Source organism: Giraffa tippelskirchi, chromosome 10 (genome assembly GCF_054371585.1).
Source record: "Giraffa tippelskirchi isolate mGirTip1 chromosome 10, T2T-mGirTip1v1.2.pri, whole genome shotgun sequence".
Classification (NCBI taxonomy): Eukaryota; Metazoa; Chordata; class Mammalia; order Artiodactyla; family Giraffidae; genus Giraffa; species Giraffa tippelskirchi.
Genome location: NC_137284.1, coordinates 31,931,201 through 31,950,376, shown reverse-complemented (window position 1 = coordinate 31,950,376; position 19,176 = coordinate 31,931,201). Strand labels below are relative to the sequence as shown.

The 19,176-nt window shown below is 41.0% G+C and overlaps 1 long non-coding RNA gene across 3 annotated transcripts in view; it reads left to right on the top strand.

Moving 5' to 3' along the window:
- Positions 1–19,176, top strand: part of LOC145524755 (uncharacterized) — a 402,061-nt gene that overhangs the window by 305,061 nt on the left and 77,824 nt on the right. The window contains exon 7 of one of the 3 annotated variants that reach the window (XR_014067808.1): positions 8,622–9,152. The exons of 1 other annotated variant lie outside the window; for it this stretch is intronic. This is a non-coding gene — a long non-coding RNA (uncharacterized LOC145524755). Of the gene's footprint in view, positions 1–8,621; positions 9,153–19,176 lie in introns of those variants that run through there. One more of the 3 variants, XR_014067811.1, reaches the window with a different exon arrangement.

Sequence of the window (19,176 nt, the reverse complement as noted above, 5' to 3'; positions counted from 1 at the left end):
GAAAGTCACTCAGTCTTGTCCGACTTTTTGTGACGCCATGGACTATACAGTCCATGGAATTCTGGAATTCTCTAGGCCAGAATACTGGAGTGGGTAGCCTTTCCCTTCTCCAGGGGATCTTCCCAACCCAGGGATTGAACCCAGGTCTCCCACATAGCAGCAGATTCTTTACCAACTGAGCCACTATATATATATATATATATATATATATATAGAGAGAGAGAGAGAGAGAGAGAGAGAGTTAGCTCATTGGGAAAAAGTTATTGAACTGAAGGAGGGGCACCAGCGTTCTTCCCAGAGACTTCGGGGAGCTGTAGGGGTCAGCTGAGCCTACAACTGGGGATGAGTATCACCTCAGACAAAGCATCTGAGGGACATTCCTGGCCATCCCATGGTTAGGATTTCCCCTTCCAATGCAGAGGATGTGGGTTTGAACCCTGGTCAGGGAGGTAAGAACCCACATTATTTGCAGCTGAAAAACCAAAACATAAAACAAAAGCATTAGTGTAACAAATTCAATAAAGACTTAAAAAATGATCTTTAAGACAGAACATCTATGATTACGCAAAGTTAGAATCAGTGTACAATCCAAGGCCTTGAAAGAGGTCAGGAACCATAATAATGAGCATTGGTAGAATAATAGCAGATACTTTTCAGTGGGTGTGGATTGCCTCAACCATATTTTCAACCTAGGCAGCCACCGTGAGTAAAATTACAAACACTTGAAAAGCTAAGTTTGGGTGAGGCAGTTTCTAAATGATGTCTATTGATAATGCTAATAATAATATTCAAACAAAGAAGGCAAAACAGCTAATACCACTGATGTGCATTGGTCAAGAGTCATGGAATGCCACTTACACAGGTTCAAAGATTTTCCCAAACATTCTGAGGATTAAACAAATCAAGATGCTCTTAGAACCTTCAATATGGACATTCCATGGCAATGAGAATTAAAATACAAATTACCAAGAACTATACTGAGCAAACCAGTCAATCCTAAAGGAAATCAACCCTGAATATTCATTTGGGTTGGATATTGGAAGGACTGATACTAAAGCTGAAGCTCTAATACTTTGGCCACCTAATGCAAAGAGCCGACTCATTGGAAAAGACCCTGATGCTGGGAAAAATTGAAGGCAGGAGGAGAAGGGGATGACAGAGGATGAGATGATTGGATGGCATCACTGACTCAATGCACATGAGTTTGAGCAAACTCCAGGAGATAGTGAAGGACAGGGACTACTACAGTCCATGGGGTTGCAGAGAGTTGGGCATGACTTAGCAACTGAACAACAACAATATTGAGCAAAAAGAGGCAGTCGAGCCTTGGGAGAGTACAAATCCAGGCATAAGTCAGACTTTGAATCATGCCTTCCTCACTTTCTAGTTGTATGGCTTTGGATAAGACTTCACTTTTTTAAGCCTCCATTTTGAAGTAATATCTTTTATATGGACGTTCAAAGCATTCACTGAGCTAATGTAAGTAGGGCCTGACATATAGTAAGGACTAATCATAATGCTTTTGACTGTCCATTTTCTTCTGCCTTAATCACTCTTCACTTGGACTCTATACTCATACCTCTCTGTACAGTAGAGCATGTTAACCAGCTGTCACCAATCCACCTCCTCTCCACTGACCTAAAGTCACCTTCACGTGTATTGCTCAAAAATCAAGTTGAGCAAATACCAAACACTTAATGCAAATTCCTTCATTGTCCATATGTTCTAAAAGTAAGTGACCCAATTCTTCAGACTATCTGCAGAAAGTAGAGCTCTTTGACAATTATAAATTTTAGATTGTTTCTGTATCCCAGAAAATATCCAAGTGGTTTGGTCTTAATACAAACCATCACAGACTGCACAGACCATGATCATAGGAAATTACATTTCCCATCCCACAGAGTGACTGGAGGCAACCTGTCATCAGAGAGAGAAAGGTGGTGAGAAGAGATCTGACCAAATGAGGACATAAATTAGGAACGTGGGAATTGGAAAGCAAAAGAGACTCAGCAGCAATACAAGGCAGAGAGGGGTTAGAAGGGATGGCCAGTGGCATGGATGAAACAGAAGAAATAGCTAAATGATGTTTTCTAACACCCCTGATGGGATTGCAGAAATAAAAACATGAAGCAAGTTTTTATTGTTTTATAAAGAGTATAAAGGACGTTCCATAATTAAGGAATCCAATTGAAAATTTTATATATATATAGCATAATATCTGAAACCAATATACATTAAGTGATAATTTACTTGTAAATATGTTTATATCATATTAATAAATGCTATTTATTTATTGTATACTTTCAATGCTTGGTACTTTATAAAAACTCAAAACTTTATAAAAAGTTCAGATACACTAGGAGATAAAGATAGGTGGTAAATTATATATTAGAAAACAGAAAAGTTAATAAAACCAACAAGCAAATTTAAGAATCAGTTTCTTTGAAAACAAACAATTCAAAATTATTGAAACTCCAGTGAACCTGGTAAAAGCAAAGAGAGAAAATTCAAATATTTAACATTTGAATGGAAAGGATGGGAGTGGAGGACATCAGAGATATCAGGAAGTAAAAAGAATCCTAATAAAAGTGCTTTGCAAGACTAATATTTTTGAACATCTGGATGAAATGAATGATTTTCTAAGAAAATATGTCAGCAAAGCTGACTTCCTAAGCACCAGACAACACAGGCAGTTGTCAAATTGAGAAAAATGTCAGAGATCTACACCCAGCCATGAGCTGGAGCTGTCTGGCCCTGATTTGTGAAGGATGCTTTTGCACTTCTTCCCACCTTCAAGTTCAGTGACATCATGTTAATAGACTTGAAATCAGCCCTGGTGGGAATATTTACAATGGAAATCAGGAAATGCTACAAATGAGAACTTTTTATTCCTCCTGAAGAACCGTTAAACATTTACCCCCAGCACACTCCTAATTATGTAGTTCTAACAAATCTCAGGGTCAGATGACTTGACTCAAACTTTTAAGGAGCAGCCATTTCAGTCATCTGAAAAATAGTCAATGGAGGGTGCTGGTGTAAAGTTCAAAATCTTTGTTTGACAAGCTTTATACTTATACTGAAACAAATGCAGAAAGCTTTGGACAAATCTTTCTTTTGTATATTAATGCGAAACAAAACCAATGTAAAATAAAAGCAAAGAGAATTCCATAGTTTATCACCGACTAATACATCAAAGCCAACTGGGGTGCATTCCCCGAGACAATGGTGGTCTGTAGTAGGAACTCCATTAATTCAATACATAATAATGTGTCAACTGAGAAAATATGAGTTATGTTCTCATGTGACTCAGGTGAACAGATGAAGAAGCAATCAAACAAAATACAATATAGTTTAAAAGAGAAAGAAAATATGCATGATCAGGGAAGAAAGTCTGAACTCTGTTCATCAGAAGGACCTGGCTACTTTCTACTAATTCAGCTACCCATATTTTTATAAATATAAACAGGAACATGTATAGAAACCCCCCTTTGCTTTAGTTTGGAGTCACGTATAATGAATATCTTGGGATATTTCCACCAACTTATACTCAAGACAATTACTATAATGAAAGGGAAAAGAAAAAGAGAAAGATTGAGGAAATAGGGCGAAAAAGAATGTCAAGAAAAAGGGGGGAAAGGGAGAAGGGAAGATAAAGAGAAATAAGAGAGTGGGAAAGACAAAGAAAATGAAGGAAGGAGGGAGGGAGGAAGGGGAGAACAAAACTACATTCAGCCTTCCTTGTCCCTCTTCATGATTTAAAAACTCCTTAAGGAGCATGATCAGGTTTGGTTCCTTGTAAGCAGCATCTCCTTCCCCTTCAAGCAGGTTTATTAAAGCACAAAAGGTCTGACTTGGCCCAGGCTCTACTAGTGAGGAGGCAGAAAATGAGGGGGACGAAAAGACCAAAGCTCTGAGGTTTGCGCTGGGGTGGCCAAGCCCTTGCCAAGTCAATCAAGCCCACCAGGCCGATCTGGCCACCATGGAATGTGCTGCTGTGCCTCTGAATGTGGCGGGTAATTGTCCTGGAGAGGTCTGGATGAGGGCAAGGGAGCAGGTTCTTAAAAATAGCTTAGCAGCTCTGAGTTGGCCAGACCCTTCCATGGGGCATAAAAGTCAAGGTAAATAACCCTTTCATAAGCCAAAAACCAAAGCAAAGGAGGAATGAGACATGAGAGAAGGATCAACTGTCTCCTGATTTTTTTTTTTTTTCTTCTTCTTTCACTCATTAGACAGAGAAGATACGGACATTTTTAGCTAGAGTATCTTAAGTGTCTTACATGTGAACAAGTTCCATTCCAACAGTGTGTTAATAAGTCCAACAAAGGTAGCCTAGGTACCCACCTAACACAATAAACTGTATATTACTGTACTGTAGTAAGTTTGTAATACTTCTCACATGAATAATATGTAAAAAAAACAAGCACAAAAAATAAAGAAAACATTTTTAATCTTATAGTACAGTACCTTGAAAAGTATAGTAGTATAATACAACAGCTGGCATACAGGGGCTGGCGTCGAGTGAACAGGCAAGAGTTACTGACTGGAGGAAAGAGACGAGGTGGGAGGTGATAGAGCTGAAGGATCATCAGCAATGGGATGGAGGCCACCCTGCAATTTCACTCATGCCTGACGTTGATGGCACAGGTTCTGGTTCCTTGCTGGATACAATTCTATCTACCCTCTTGATTCCAGACATCCTGAGCTTGAAATAAAGAAACTGTACTACTGTACTCTAAACAGTACTATACAGTAAAGTACACAAAAGCACAGCCACTTGTAGAGGATGCACACATGTCACAGTGTAAGCCAGACACACAAAATAACGTGAATGAACATGCAGACGCATATTCACATCTTTGAAAGTTTGCAATCTGAAGGTTCCTATGTAGGGGACTTACTGTATTGTAGGAAAAATAGTCATGTCCCAAGGTCTCAGGGGGCTTCCCTGGTAGCTCAGCTGGTAAAGAATCTGCCTCCAGTGCAGGAGACCTGGATTCGATCCCTTGGTTGGGAAGATTCCGTGGAGAAGGAAATGGCAAACCGCTCTGGTATCCTTACCTGAAAAATCCCATGGACAGAGGAGCCTGATGGGGTGCAGTCCATGGGATTGCAAAGAGGTGGGCACGACTGAGTGGCTAACACTTTCACACTTTCACAAGGTCTCAAGTGAATCCCTGGGGCAGGCCACCAGTGACGATCCTTGGCTTCATGCAAGAAAGAATTCAAGGGTAAGCCAGAGTAAAGTGAAAGCAGGTTTATTCAGGTTTATTCAAGTATGTTCTGTCTATTGACATGCCATAGACAGAGTGTGGGCTGTCCCAGAAGGCAAGAGGCAGCTCTGAAATATGGGATGGTTAGTTTTTAATGAGTTGGGTAATTTCATATGCTAACGGAAGGAAGATTCTGTGCTGGAGAAGGGGCAGGGATTTCCAGGAATTGGGGCACCCCCCAGTTTTGGGCTTTTTATGGTTGGCCTCAGAACTGTCATGGCACCTGTGGGTGTGCCATTTAGAGGTTAATGTATCACAGTGATGACATAATGAGGCTCAAGGTCTACTAGAAGTCAAATCTTCCACCATCCTGGGGCTAGTAGGTGCTAACCAGTTTTTGTGGAGTTCTGTTCTTTTTATGGTTTTTTCATTTGTTGAATGGTTGTGCCCTGCCCTGTTCCTTCCTGTCTTAGTATCCAGGCAATTTTAAAAATTTTGCACATGTTGCTCTGTTGCATTCTGACAGCATTCCTGAGAGATGTTCTTATCATCAGAGGAAGGAGAGGAGGAGGAAAAGAGGAAAGAGAAGTAGTAGGAGTACTTACAGTAATTGTCACATCAAATGGCTGTGGTGATGGTGATAGGCCATACTATCATTGTGGTTATTAGAAAGTTTTTTGACTAAATACCCAGGTACTAGGTAATAAAAGCAACTGTGATAAGAGTTATCATATGTACATAAGGCAAAGAGGAAAGATGGAAAATCTTTCTGGAAAGATCTTAAACCCTCTCAAAAGCTCCTGAGAGGAATTCTTAGGAAACTAGAAAGACAATAAAGTAAAAGTAAAGTCACTTTTTGAGATCCCATGGACTGCAGCCTACCAGGCTCCTCTGTCCATAGGTTTTTCCAGGCAAGAATACTGGAGTGGGTTGCTATTTCCTTCTCCAGGGGATCTTCCTGACCCAGGGATCGAACCCAGGTCTCCCATATTACAGGCAGACACTTTACCATCTGAGCCAGCAGGAAAGACAAGAAAGAGAGTAAGAAAAGAAATAAGAAAGGACATTATTTGAGCTTGCAAATCATAAACACTCTTTTTAGGTGCTTGTCATGGACTGAACTGTGCTCCCCTCCCCCATTTCTTTGTTGAAACCCTTAACCCCAGTAGGTTAGAGATGTTCTTAACTGGATAAGGTGGGGCCCTAATCCAATCTAACTGTATCCTTTTAAGAAGAAGAGGTTAGGACATGCAGAAAGACACCGGGGATGCATGCTCACAGAAGAGAGGCCGTATGAAGATGTAGTGTAAAAGGGACCACATGCAAGCCAAAGAGAGAGGTCTTGGAGGTAATCAGACCTGCTGACACCTTGATCTTGAACTTCTTGTCTCCAAACTGTGAGAAAACAGACACTTCTACTGTTTAAGTCACCCAACTTGTGCTATTTTGTTATGGCGGCCTGGTAAACTGAAAGAGGGCTCAATTAAAGATGTGTTGTATAAAGAGAAGAGTCAAGGAAGGGTGGAAGAAAGGAAAAGGGAAGGAAGAAAACAAGGGGGAGTGAACAAATCTCATGTTCCTTTACTTGATCAAGATGGTAAATATCACAATTTGCTTCCAACTGCCTTACATCATTTTTAGACCAATTACTAAATATGGTCATAGTCAGGTTTTAAAACTAGAGGAATGAGAAGAGATGCCTTTTAGAATGTGCTTAATTTTGGATGTTTAAATTAGAGCATTTTTTTTTTTTTCATTTTCATGTTCCTGTCTTCTCACATAAAGGATTATTTGGTGTTGCTGAATTTATAAGAAGTCAGGGCCTACCTTGTTGATACACATGCATTTGCTTCCCCCTGCTTTTATCCAAATCTTCATACACTATCTCACGCACAGAGGATGTTACTAGATATATGAGTAATCCTTGGGATTAGTATACTGACTGCTTAATAAAACCCAGACGATTTAGCGATTTAGCAATTTCCCCATTTACCTTTCCATCCCTCGCTGTTCTCTTTTCTGAGGGGAAAAAATTAAGATCGTAATAACGTTTAGTTCGTTGGTTCAAAAAGTTTCCACTTGGCAAATTAAAAGAGGGCTTTAAACATCATTAAAGCATTAACACAGTGGTTACTCATTTGCTGAGCATTTGGGGGCAGATCAGGAGACATAAAGATGCCACAGTGAATAAAGTTGAATAACAATTTGCTAAGTGTAAAGAGTCCAAACCCTGCCTGCAAGGGCTCATTCACTCCCAGGCCATTGCTCTAAAGAATTCTGTGATGAGACGGGACTAAACAGCTTCCTAAGAGGAGAGAAGGCTAAAAGTAGAACTCCCCCACCCCCCAAAAAATAAACAGGGATGACATGAAAAGTAGTTGCATGGAGGCATCTCTGGCTGCCAGAATCTAACCCATCCTTCAAGGTCTGGCTTAAGAAAAGGGACCTGGCTCTATCCATCCCCAGATTTGGGGCATCCCTGAGCCCCATTCTCTAATCTATAGAATAGAGATCATTGTGTTTATTTCACAGAATTTTAAACTAGAGATTGTAGGGGAGAGAAATAAGTTTCCTCTCTAGGTTCTTGGCTGAGACCCCACCCCCACCCCCCATAATACAAAGACAGATTAACAGGAGAAAAAAAAAAAAAGTATCTACATACATACAGGGATCCCTCAAAGATGTGAGACTCAAAGGAAGCCAGACTATTGAGGCTTATCTATAATCCTGAATTACAGAAGAGAATTGGGCCCTGGGGCTTCAAAGGGGAGCCAGCAATTCACTGGAAGGTGAGAAGAGGAAATGTTTGATAGGCAAATATTTGCCCTGCCTGCCCTGGGGCAAGTCTCTCAGGTGGAAAAAGTGAGGGATCTCTGCTAATGTTATTTCCGCTCCCTTCCTGTTTATAGGCCCCCTTTCTAGTGTTAATTTCCCCTACAAAAGGGTAATTGCTACTCTCTCTCAGAGCATCTAGTGTTTCTGCAGTTTCTCAAAATAATCAGCTGAAAATAATTGTTATGCCAAACAGATATACTTTGGGGTGGGGTATTCTCCTATACAAATGCCATAGAGACTAGAAAGCACAAGCTGTTCAGTGTCAAGTGCTGTGTAAATGCAAGATGGTGGCAGTGGTGTTGCTGACAAGGAAGAAAACTTGATAAGGAAAGTATATGATCTCCAGAAATCTGAGTCATTGCTACCCTGAGAAGTGTCTCCTCTCCTCTTGCCCCAACACACCCCCACAGCTCCATTACCTTCCAAAAGGAAGTGTGGTCAGCTTTTCCTGTCCCCTACTGCCTATATCCCTTCAAGGATACATACAAGAAGTGGATTTCTGTTTTGCTATTGCAAATGGGAATTCAGGCCTTATTGATTTCAGGCTTTTTTTTTTTTTTCCTTTCCTGCTTTCAGAAACACGTCTTTCTTGAAATGTTCCTCAGATCTTCAGCTTCCCCGCACCAAGGTGGTAAATGGTTTTAGACTCAGGTACCTTTGTTATCTCTAGTTACAAAGCAGGAGAATGAATCCTGAGGCATTAGCGATAATGCAGACCTTTCACAGAGGCATTGTGTCTCCCTGTGTTCACTGCCACAGGCCCTTGTTATTAACAACATTGATGGGAAACCCTGAAAGAGGGAAGCCAGTCAGGCAGACTGAATGTGTTCTCTCAGAAGTCATATGTTGAAACCTAGTCCCCAGTGTGTGGGTGTATTTGGAGATGGGGACTTTGAGAGGTGACTTAGATCATGAAGTTGAATTTTCACAAATGGAATTAGTGCCCTTATGGAAGAGACCTCAGAAAGTTCTCTAGCCCCTTCATTCCACCATGTGAGGACACAGCAAAAAGATAACTGTCTGTGAACCAGGAAGATGGCTGTCGCCAGGCACCAAAACTCCAGCCTCCAGAACTATGAGAAATAAATGTCTGATGTTTATAAACCACACAGTTTATGATTTTTTTTTCTTTTTATTATAGAAGCCCAAATAGACTAAGACACCTGTGAGTGTCATCTGTCCACACATACTCCCAGAGCCCTGACTGGATGCCTGGCTCTGCACTGGTGCTGGGGGAGGAAGTGGATAAAGATGACCCAACCAGGATCTGCCCTAGGGAAAGTAAGCTTTCTTGAGGAAAGAAGGCTTCTATGATATAACTTTGACTGGGGGCTTAGAATATGGGAGTGAACACAGGGGCAAAGTGCTTCTGAAGCACTAAAATGGAAGAAACATTTCCTGCTGAGATTAAGGAACTCTTCATGGAAGAGTGACTTATGGGAATAGGGCCTTCCATGTCGGAACATTCAGTCTTGCTGAGGGCAGATAAGGAAGTACAGTTTAGTTGGGATGAGAAACTTGGACACAAATCCCAGGTCACATCTATGCTTTAATATAGGAAACCAGAAGGCATAATTATATTTGACTAATGCCAGCCACTATTCTAAGTACTTAATGTATGTTTACTGTAATCCTTGTTACGGCTCTACAAAATAGAATTGTGGTCTCAATTTAAGGTATAAAGAAAGCAAGATCACACCACTATCTAAGTGTCATTTTTTATGCCCTTTGGACTTATATGTGTAGATACTGAGATGCAGTTCAGTTAATGGAGGGACATGCAAAATGCTAAAGGAACACAGAGAAAGTCCCTGCTGTTGTATTCAGAAGAATTAAAAAGGAGGCAGGTCTTCACTCAAAACAGAAGGAGACAGCAGAGAGAATGGAGTAGGCAACGTCTAGGTGGAAGGAATCACCATGTGCAAAGGCTGACACAGTCATGGGATTTAAGGGGAATAGGAGGAACTTCAGAAAACCAAGTGTGGGGGCAAGTGGTCCATGGGCAAGTGTGAGACAGGGCTGTGGGGATGTGCAAGGCCTACCACCACACAAGTTTCCTTTGCCAGGCTATAGAATTGTGCCTTAATTCTCAAGGAAATAAAGTTTTTTAAAAAAGTTTTAAATGGAGGAGGGTTCTGATTGTTTTCCTTTCCTAAAGACCACTTTGGCTACAGTAAAAACTGGATGGTAAATGGGACAGGCAGCAGGAGAGAATTTGGAGACTCTTACAGAAATCCCTATATGATGTATACAGGATCAAATGGGCTAGGGGTGATGTTTAGGAAGTTAAATGGTCCAGTCTCAGTAAATGCTTAGATGGGTTGGGTGAAAGAAAGGATAAAGTTGAGGATGACTCAAGATTCTAGGGCTTCCCAGGAGGCTCATTTGGTAGAGAATCGGGCTGCAATGCAGAAGACCTGGGTTCGATCCCTGGGTTGGAACGATTCCCCTGGACTGGAGGAGGGCATGGAAGTCCACTCCAGTGTTCTTGCCTGGAGAATCCCATGGACAGAGGAGCCTGGAAGGTGCAGCCCATGGGGTCACAAAGGTTCACACGCAACTGAGTGACTGACTAAGCACAGCACAAGATTCTAAGGCATCTGGCCCTAAAAACTAGTTAGATAAAAGAACGACCATCCACGTTAGGAAGTTCCAGTGTAATGGTGATGTTCATAGTCTCTAAATGAGCCGCATTGCCTCCAGTCTTTTTCTGCTTCAATTCATTTTCTATAATATCTAGTTTAGAGGATTATTTTTAAGGATGCTACAATGTTATAACAATCAAAGTCCACTGTTTTCTTTTAAACATGGCCTAAGACAGAGAGAGAGAGAGAGAGAGAGAGAAAGAGAGAAGAAGAAGAGGATAGGGGAAAGAAAGGAAGAAAGGAAAAGAAAAAAGAATGCTTAATTCCAATTTTAAGCAAGAGATTGAGAATTTTGCAACAGTCTGATTTGCTGCTGCTTGAAAGTAAGAGTAAAAATATTATCAATTCATAGTTATAAGGTTTTTGCCAGTAGCCAAGATTATTATTAGACACTCATCACAAATTGCTTAATTTAATCCTTTCATTTATTGTGTAATTATCCCCATTTTTCGTACGAGGAAACCAAGTCTAAAAGAAGTCAAGTAATTGTATTAAGGACAGACACCTAGAAAATAGTAATTCTAAAATTTGAACAAAGTATTTTGGCTCCAAAACCATTCTTCCACTGTGTCATGACAAATGTATTTTATAGACACACTCAAGGGACAAAGAGTTTATGTCCATCAAAGTGTGGAACTGATTTACTAAGGAACCAGAGAGAAAATGTACCTCAGTATTCTCATCATAACTCATGGCCCACCTCTGACAAGGTATGAGGACTGATTGATTTTCACATGTTAACTGGATACTTACCAGCTGTATAAATACAATTTCTGGAACCCTAGGAGTGGTCCAAAATAGATTCCATTTTTCATTTTGTAAAGCAAGAACTTGGCGACTGCACAACAGTGAATGTTGACAGTTGGGCAGCAAAGTCTTGAAGTGACAGCACAGGAAAGCATAGTCAGTATTTTCAAAATGGCACTGCCCCGGAGAGACCTGACCGAGACTGCAGTAAGTCCGTCTGGACAGTGGGTCATTTTGAGGATGACTTCCTAAATGGCTGTGCTCATTACTTTGTTTCTTCTCCTTTGCCAGTCATGCAAAAGCCTGTTTTCAGCTTGCTCTTGATGCTTTTCCTTCTTCACTTGGCTTGTAGCAGCTCCCATTGATAATACTGGACATGACGACCACTGTTCAGTGATCAGTTCCTACTTTTCTGTCTCTGACTGAAAAGTGCTTCTCATTCAGTCCTGTGCTAATCTTGTGCAATAGAATGAGGCTTTCTTTGGTGTAGGTGTATACTGGGAGAAAATGTGGTGGAAACATAGATTCATTGTCCAACAAACCTTTCCTGAATTTGCATACAAAGCTATATGTGATTATAGATCGACAGGTAGATAGAGAAACGATAATGCCAATGAAATAAAGGTCCATGTGAAATTATTTGGGAGGCATTAAAAAGAAAACTCAGAGCACCGAGTCATGAGACTCCCCCTTTTCAAGTCCTCCTCATCTTTCCCATTCAAAGTCCAACACAGATATTGTCTTCTCCATGACAATATGCATGAGTGTCCTAATCAGTATGAAAACACACTCATTAGAAACTCAACTGACTCATTTACTAAAATAACTGTGGAGTTCTGAGCCAAGCCTTGTACTGTAAATTGGGGTACAGAAACGAAAAAGGCACATTTTCATCCCTCCAAAGAACCAAGCCACCTTTCATTCCCTGGTGGCTCAGACAGTAAAGAATCTGCTTGCAATGCAGGAGACCTGGGTTCTATTCTTAGGTTGGAAAGATCCCCTGGAGAAGGGAATGGCTATCCACTCTAGTATTCTTGCCTGGAAAATTCCATGGACAGAGGAGTCCGTGGGGTTGCAAAGAATCGGACACAACTGAGTGACTAACACACAAGGAACACAAGGAACTCTAGTAAGGTGAGATGTACAAATAAAAACTAACTAAGGCTGTGGCTAGGTGGAGGGATGAATAGGCAGAGCACAGAGTATTTTTAGAGCAATTAAATGACTCTGTATGATACTATAATGGTGGATACATATCATTATACATTTGTCTAAACTCATGGAGTGTACAATGCTGAGAGTGAAGCCTAACATAAACTATGAATTTGGGGCGATTATGATGTTTCAATGTAGGTTCACAGATTATAACAAATGTTCCACTTGGGTGGGGAATGTTGATAATGGGGGTATATAGGAAATCTATGGGGCTTCCCAGGTAGCTCAGTGGTAAAGAATCTGCCTGCCAATGCAGGAGATAAAGGTTCAGTCCCTCTGTTGGGAAGATCCCCTGGAGTAGGAAATGGCAACCCACTTCAGTATTCCAGTCTAGGAAATCCCATGGACAGCGGATCCTGGTGAGCTACAGTCTGTGGGGTCATAAAAGAGTCAGACACGACTTAGCAACTAAACAACAACAAAATAAGAAATCTATATCTTCTGCTCAGTTTTGCTGTGAACCTAAAACTACTTTTTAAAAAATAAAGCCTTACAAAATAAGAAAAAGTAACCAAGAGAAATAAACCTTCAAGACCCCATGGTTGTTGTTATGACTAGGAAGAAATGGGTTTCATTGATGATTCAGACCAAGGCTGATAGTTTTACAACACCTTGGCTGCCCCTTCTCCAGACCCTGAGCATATTCTTCCCTGTATAGACAAGCAGAGAGAATTTGCTGGAACTGTGGTCAAGAATCCTGAAGATGAGTCCTGCTTTCACAGCTGATCTGCTCTGGGCCTGTGGGAGAGTCACTCAACATTCTATGGTTCAGTAAAATTGGGGTGATAATGGTAAATAAAGAATTATTGTGAATGTTCAAAAACAAGGTATCATTTTTTAGAACTTGCCAAACAACTGAAGAAGAAAGAACATAAAGAAAAGTGATACTGAGCTGGACTCCAGAGTCAGACTGCTGTATGACTAACTGTGGGATCTCAGCTATGTTGCTGAAGCTCTCATGCCTTAGTTTCCTCATCTACAAAATTAAGACAATACCTATTTGAGATACTATGGGGAGAGCTCTTACCATGTTGTCTGGTGTGATGAGTATTCACAAATGCAGGGTGTTATAATTGCTGGTATAGTAGTATCAATTACATTTAGTCCTGTTGTTCTTGTTATTATTTGCTAAAGCCCACTGGATTCAAGCATACATGCCTAATGTATTCAGCCTTTTTGTTCTGCATCCTTCTGTCCTTCCTTCTGTTGTTTTTCTCTTCTTTTCATCTGTCTTCTCCCTCCCTCCCTCCCTTCTTCCCTTTCCTTTCTCCCTTCCACCAATATAGCCTGATGTTATATTGTGCACACAGCCATGGTCTAGATATAATGAGGGACAAAATAGATTAACCAGATCCCATCCTCAAGGAAAATACAGTTTTTATAGAAAATAAGAAATTTAGTATAAACCAGTGAAAAAATGCTGACTATCAGAGGAAAAGTCCTGCTAAATTTCTTTAGAATCCTGTAGGTGGAAGTCCTCACTTCTACCTAGAAAGAAGGGAAGTAGAATTGAAGTGAATAATAATAATAATGATAAATACTACTGGCCTTTTTGAAAGTTTCACTCTATTAGACCCTTTACATTCTCTCACTTCATCCACCAACTGATTATTTAACCCAATAGCTTCGTCTCGTACCTACCAAGAGATACTGCCTGCTATAATCCATTTGGGCTTTGACAGAATGAAGCACAGTATGAACATTTGAGAATGGAAAAGAAAAAGGCGGAGAGAAATTCAGTGGAGTAGTAAACAGTGGAAATTTAAGACCCTAAAGAGAGAAAGCTTATGGCCTATCAGGAAATCATAAACTATTTCATCAAGGTGACCTGAAAGCAAATCAGGTAGGGACATGCGTAGAAGCACACATGTATCAACTCAATTCTGGGGTCTGTAATTTCTTTAGGTTAATCAATCTGGTTCTTATTTTGGATCTCTGAGTCACAGAGAACTTGTCTTCAATCTCCCCTTTAGCAGTCCCCGGTCAAGGGACTTTCTACAGTCATTCAGCCAGTCCAAACCTTCATTTTCTCCTTGGCACAAAATTCAGAGTTATGTCTTCTTCCAGAATTGCTGTGAGGATTGAGATGAAGTATGAGGCCTGCCTGTCAGAGAGCTTGGCACATAGGAGAGAGTCAACAAATTTAAAATGTCAAAATAATGCTACCGACCCGAAGGTTTGTTGTGAAGCTGATGTATCACTTATGAGTGTGGCTGACAGATGTTGGGACTCAGTAAATGTAGACACCCTTCTCCTCTGAGGAGGCAATGTCAAGGAGATAGGTAAGGGCTCTCAGAGCATCTGTAGTGAAAATGAGGCCCTTTGAGGAATCAGGTGCCTCCAGCAGTGCCATCTTGCCCAGATATGGCAGGAGAGGAAGGACCCTTGCTGTTCCCAGTGAACCCTCCCTGTCAGGACACCTGTCTGTCCCCCATCCCTACCCCACACAACCTAGACTGGGAAGGAGGGCCAGCTCATGCTCTGTAAAGTTTAGTGAAACCTCCTTCTGCTGAGTGCAAATGTGCATACTTGGGAAAGTTCTTTTCTTTCTTTCCTTCTTTCTTTGTTTTAATTAGTTTAATATATTCAGGATTGGGATTGAACAAAGCTGGAATGTCCTTTGTACCTTACTTTGATTGAAAATGAGGAAAAATGAAAAATGAATTTCTGTACTCAGTTTATGTGTTCTTCAGTCATTCTATACATCTTTAGCTAAGGTTTGATGAGATCAAGGAACTTGATTTATTATAGTTTACAGCAGAAAAAGATGAAAGAACTTGAATTTCTGAATTGCTCACATATACTGGTCTCCATTCACGGACAGAGGAGCCTGCCAGGCTACAGTCCACAGGGTCACACAGAGCCAGACATTACTGAAGCGACTTAGCACATACTCATACAAGCTAAGTTTTCCCATTGTCTAATTCTTACCACTCTTTGGGTAGATCAGCTAGTCAGTTCAGGTGCTCAGTCATGTCTGACTCTTTGTGACCCCAGGGACTGCAGCCCACCAAGTTTCTCTGTGTATCACTAACTCCCAGAGCTTGCTCAAACTCATGTCCATTGAGTCAGTGATGCCATCCAACCATCTTATCCTCTGTCGTCCCCTTCTCCTCCCACCTTCAGTCTTTCCCAGCATCAAGGCCTTCCCAGTGAGTCAGTTCTTCGCATCAGGTGGCCAAAGTATTGGAGCTTCAGCTTCAGCATCAATACTTTCAATGAATATTCAGGACTGATTTCCTTTAGGATTGACTGGTTGGGTCTCCTTGCAGTCCAAGGGACTCTCAAGGGTCTTCTCCAAGTACATAGGGTCGGGTTAAGTAGATTCCCAAAGACTTACACTGAGTAGGACACAAAGCCAGCATTCCAAAACAAGGTCTTTCTTGTTCCATTGTCCATGCTACAGCCATTATGTAGCTCTATCTCTAAACCAAGTAATTAGTTTAGGAAAGAAAACTGAATCCCAAGAAAACAGTGTACTCAAGGGCCACACCTTGAAGCTAGTGACAAAGTTAGCACTCAAATAATGTATTTCTCACCCCTAGTCCAAAGTAATTTATTTTTATATCTGCCAACTTTTCTTTCATTTCCCCCCTCATTTTTATAAATGCTCTTTTGTCTCTACAATGTGCAGAGTACTACTTGAGGTGCAATGAAAGATACAACAGTGAAAACTAACATAAACCCCGGCCTTAACCAACTGAAAGTCTGGGGAGAAAAAATATTAGCACATTAATCATATAAATGAGGAAATAAAAGTTTTAGAACACTAGTGCCCTGAGAAAGGGACACGAGCTTTTTAAGAGAGACACCAATGAAAATATATTAGGGTGTCTCTGAGAAAGTGGTTGAGGCTACTTTATATTAGATGACCAGGGAAGGTCTCTTTGAGAAGGTAACCTTTAGTCTAGTGAGACAGTTCTAAAGCAGAAAGGAATGAAGGCAAGTGCACCCGGAGTCCAGTGAGCAAGGGAGAGTCGCTGGAGATGTCAGAGAGATGGGTCAGGTAAGGATATTCAGTTTTATTACAAAAAATGGGAAGTGTTTGTGGAAAATACGCAGAGTTTTTACAAGGTCATTCTACTGCTATGCAGTGAATGGATTATAAATGGGCAAGGATGGAATCAGGGGAAAAATAAGGCCAGTGTGGTTGTCCCAAGGAAAGAGGATGGCCGTTGAGAGTTGGAGTGAAGATGGAGAACAGTGAATGTATTCAAGATGGGATCAATATGCAAGTATATAAGCCCAAGAGGGTAAGAATGTTTATGTTTTGTTAATATCTCTATCCTTAGTGCCTACTAGATTTTCAATAAATATTGACTGAGGAAATAAATTAATTGGAAGTATAGTATCTTAGCTGCAGCAAAATGACATAGATTGGGTGGCTTAAACAACAAAATTTTAACAACAAATAAACAACATATATTCCTCACAATCCCAGAGGTTGGGAAATCCAAGATCAAGGTGCCAGTAGATTCTGTGTCTGGTGAGAGCTCTCTTCCTGATTTGCCAATAGCCACCTACTTTCTGTATCCTCACATGGCAGAGAGAGAGAAAAAGAGAAAGAAAACCTGTCTCCTCTTCCTCTTTCTATGGGAGCATTAATTTCATCACAAAGGCTTTATCCTCATGAGCTCATGCATACATGCTAAGTCGCTTCAATCATGTCTGACTCTCTGCGACCCCATGGACTGTAGCCCGCCAGGCTCCTCTGTCCATGAGATTCTCCAGGCAAGAATACTGGAGAGAATCTCCACTCTCTCCTCCAGGGGATCTTTCTGACCCAGGGATCGAACTTAGGTCTCTTGTACCTCCTGCATTGACAAGCAGGTTCTTACCACTAGCACCACCTGGGAAGCACCCCATCCCCACTCTGTGACCTCATCTAACTAAATATCTCAGAGATCCATGTTCCCACTTCCAAACACCATTACACTGAGCATTAGGACTTCAGTGAATTTTGAGAAGACAGACACTTGATCGATACCATGGAAAGAAAGAAAAAATGTGACATCAAGAACAATCCAGGTACGTGTAATCAGCTAGGTAAATGGTTGTGCCATTTACTAAGGATTTGGAAGTTACTGGGAGCACATGCAGGAGTTGTTAGTGAGTCTGTCAAGTCTGAGATGCATTTTAGACATTCAAGGAAAGCTATCAAGCAAGCAGCCAGTGTACCAGTCCTCAGGAGAGAATTCATTTAGAAGCTATAGTCACATAGAGATGATCTAAATTCATAGGCTTATATGAGATCACCAAAGGAGAGAGTATGGATAGAGAAGAATAGAATTCTCCAGACCTTGGAGGCTTCCATTAATACTTGCAGGTCAAACAGAATTAGGAGCTGGGAAAGGTTTGAAAATGCACAGAGGGCTACTCCATTTTCTGAGATGATGCTTAGTGGTCAAGGAAATGATTTTAATATTGCTACTACCATTGTGTCAATAGCCATGGCACAGGCAGGTATTAGGTCAGAATGAGATTCCTCCTTCTCCCCACCCACCTCACACCCCTCAGGAGGCCTCGCGGCAGCAGAGGGAAGCAGTCAGCCGGAGAGGTCACCTAGTCCACAGTAACTGCAAAGATAGCTTTACCCATCTTGCAAGAGCCCTGAGCTTCCAGGTCTCAGTAATGGGGAATTTGGCGGGGTAAACTTAAGGTACTTGATAGGCTTTTGTTGACTGAAAGTTAGTTTATAATAATAAATAATGAAATAGTTTAACTTGACACATGCTCGGTTGCTCAGTCATGTCTGATTCACTTTAAACCCTTAAGGATTTGCCTATTCTTTCCAGGTGCACACATGCTCAGTTGCATCTGACCCTTTGTGACCCCATGGACTTTAGCCCACCAGGTTCCTCTGTCCATGGGATTTCCCAGGCAAGATTACTGGAATGGGTTGCCATTTCCTCTTTCAAGGGATCTTCCTGACCCAGGGCTCAAACCTGTGTCTCTTGAGTCTCCTGCATTGGCTAGTGGATCCTTTACCAATTGCGCCACCTGGAAGAGAGTTTAACTTAGTAATATTTTAATTAACGTTGATCCTTTAAAGCAATTATTAATTAAATCATAATAATTAAAAAATTGCATTTGTAATGTTCAACCCTGTACCAAGCACATAGAAATAAAAGAAGTATTATCGTCTACAGCAACCACAGGGACATGTGGGAAGAGAAGATTCTCTTTGTACCTGGGTAGTAGCTACTTGTGCTTTTTACAGAAAGGATATTGTCTTAGGTTGAGGAATTGGGTTTCCTGAAGGTAGATTTTTTTTTTTTTTTCTTAATAAAAGTGTTGCTTAAGGCCCATCCTGCCAGTCAAAATATCAGAAATGAGCCATAAACAGTCAAGGGAGTTGAGTAGCTGATATGTTTATAGAGCCTGAAACTATGGTATAATGAGCTAGTTTTATCTAAATCTCTTCTAACTGTGGAGCTGGACATTTTCAAAGGCCAGTGTCACCTCTCAGGAATGCAGGAATGAGTCTCTTTTCCCTCATTTCTTTGTTATTGAGACAATTTGCA